Source organism: Triticum aestivum, chromosome 1A (assembly GCF_018294505.1).
Source record: "Triticum aestivum cultivar Chinese Spring chromosome 1A, IWGSC CS RefSeq v2.1, whole genome shotgun sequence".
Lineage (NCBI taxonomy): Eukaryota > Viridiplantae > Streptophyta > Magnoliopsida > Poales > Poaceae > Triticum > Triticum aestivum.
In genome coordinates, this window is record NC_057794.1 from 239,323,302 (window position 1) to 239,326,372 (window position 3,071).

The window sequence follows — 3,071 nt, forward strand, 5'->3', positions numbered from 1 at the left end:
CCACTATTTCACCCCGGGGGTTCCGGTAACCCTCCGGCACTCCGGTTTTCTCGGAAACCACCCAGAACACTTCCGGTGTCCGAATATAGTCGTCCAATATATCGATCTTTACGTCTCAACCATTTCGAGACTCCTTGTCATGTCTGTGATCATATCCAGGACTCCAAACTACCTTCAGTACATCAAAACACAAAAACTCATAATACCGATCATCACCGAACTTTAAGCGTGCGGACCCTACGGGTTCGAGAACTATGTAGACATGACCGAGACACGTCTTAGGTCAATAACCAATAGCGGAACCTGTATGCTCATATTGGCTCCCACATATTCTACAAAGATCTTTATCGGCCAAACCGCATAACAACATACGTCGTTCCCTTTGTCATCGGTATGTTACTTGCCCGAGATTCGATCGTCGGTATCTCAATGCCTAGTTCAATCTCGTTACCGGCAAGTCTCTTTACTCGTTCCATAATACATCATCCCGCAACTAACTCATTAGTTACAATGCTTGCAAGGCTTATAGTGATGTGCATTACCGAGTGGGCCCAAAGATACCTCTCCGACAATCAGAGTGACAAATCCTAATCTCAAAATACGCCAACTCAACAAGTACCTTCGAAGACACCTGTAGAGCACCTTTATAATCACCCAGTTACGTTGTGACGTTTGGTAGCACACAAAGTGTTCCTCTGGTAAACGGGAGTTGCATAATCTCATAGTCATAGGAACATGTATAAGTCATGAAGAAAGCAATAGCGACATACTAAACGATGAAGTGCTAAGCTAACGGAATGGGTCAAGTCAATCACATCATTATCCTAATGATGTGATCCCGTTAATCAAATGACAACTCATGTGTGTGGCTAGGAAACATAACCATCTTTGGTCAACGAGCTAGTGAAGTAGAGGCATACTAGTGACACTCTGTTTTGTCTATGTATTCACACATGTATCATGTTTCCGGTTAATACAATTCTAGCATGAATAATAAACATTTATCATGATATAAGGAAATAAATAATAACTTTATTATTGCCTCTAGGGCATATTTCCTTCAGTCTCCCACTTGCACTAGAGTCAATAATCTAGATTACACAGTAATGATTCTAACACCCATGGAGCCTTGGTGCTGATCATGTTTTGCTCATGGAAGAGACTTAGTCAACGGGTCTGCAACATTCAGATCCGTATGTATCTTGCAAATCTCTATGTCTCCCACCTGGACTTGATCCCGGATAGAGTTGAAGCGTCTCTTGATGTGCTTGGTTCTCTTGTGAAATCTGGATTCCTTTGCCAAGGCAATTGCACCAGTATTGTCACAAAAGATTTTCATTGGACCTTATGCACTAGGTATGACACCTAGATCAGATATGAACTCCTTCATCCAGACTCCTTAATTCGCTGGTTCTGAAGCAGCAATGTACTCCTCTTTACACATAGATCCTGCCACGACGCTTTGTTTAGAATTGCTCCAACTGACAGCTCCACCGTTCAATATAAATACGTATCCGGTTTGCGATTTAGAATCGTCCGGATCAGTGTTAAAGCTTGCATCAACATAACCATTTACGATGAGCTCTTTGTCACCTCCATAAACAAGAAACATGTCCTTAGTCCTTTTCAGGTATTTCAGGATGTTCTTGACCATTGTCCAGTGATCCACTCCTCGATTACTTTGGTACCTCCCTACTAAACTAATAGCAAGGCACACATCAGGTCTGGTACACAGCATTGCATACATGATAGAGCCTATGGCTGAAGCATAGGGAACACCTTTCATTTTCTCTCTATCTTCTGCAGTGGTCGGGCATTGAGTCTTACTCAACTTCACACCTTGTAACACAGGCAAGAACCCTTTCTTTGCCTGATCCATTTTGAACTTCTTCAAAACTTTGTCAAGGTATGTGCTTTGTGAAAGTCCAATTAATCGTCTTGATCTATATCTATAGATCTTGATGCCCAATATGTAAGCAGCTTCACCGAGGTCTTATTGAAAAACTCTTATTCAAGTATCCTTTTATGCTATCCAGAAATTCTATATCATTTCCAATCAACAATATGTCATCCACATATAAGATTAGAAATGCTACGGAGCTCCCACGCACTTTCTTGTAAATACAGGCTTCTCCAAAAGTCTGTATAAAACCATATGCTTTGATCACACTATCAAAATGTTTATTCCAACTCCGAGAGGCTTGCACCAGTCCATAAATGAATCGCTGGAGCTTGCACACTTTGTTAGCACCCTTTGGATCGATAAAACCTTCAGGTTGCATCATATACAACTCTTCTTCCAGAAATCCATTCAGGAATGCAGTCTTTACATCCATTTGCCAAATTTCATAATCATGAAATGTGGCAATTGCTAACATGATTCGGACGGACTTAAGCATCGCTACGGGTGAGAAGGTCTCATCATAGTCAACTCCTTGAACTTGTCGAAAACCTTTCGCAACAAGTCGAGCTTTGTAGACAGTAACATTACCATCAGCGTCTGTCTTCTTCTTGAAGATCCATTTATTTTTGATGGCTTGCCGATCATCCGGCAAGTCAACCAAAGTCCATACTTTGTTCTCATACATGGATCCCATCTCAGATTTCATGGCCTCAAGCCATTTTGAGGAATCTGGGCTCATCATCGCTTCCTCATACTTCGTAGGTTCGTCATGGTCTAGTAACATGACCTCCAGAACAGGATTACTGTACCACTCTGGTGCGGATCTTACTCTGGTTGACCTACAAGGTTTGGTAGTAACTTGATCTGAAGTTTCATGATCATCATCATTAACTTCCTCACTAATTGGTGTAGGTGTCACAGGAACCGGTTTCTGTGTTTAACTACTTTCCAATAAGTGAGCAGGTATAGTTACCTCATCAAGTTCTACTTTCCTCCCACTCACTTCTTTCGAGAGAAACTCCTTCTCTAGAAAGGATCCAAATTTAGCAACAAAAGTCTTGCCTTCGGATCTGTGATAGAAGGTGTACCCAACAGTCTCCTTTGGGTATCCTATGAAGATATATTTCTCCGATTTGGGTTTGAGCTTATCAGGTTGAAGCTTTTTCAC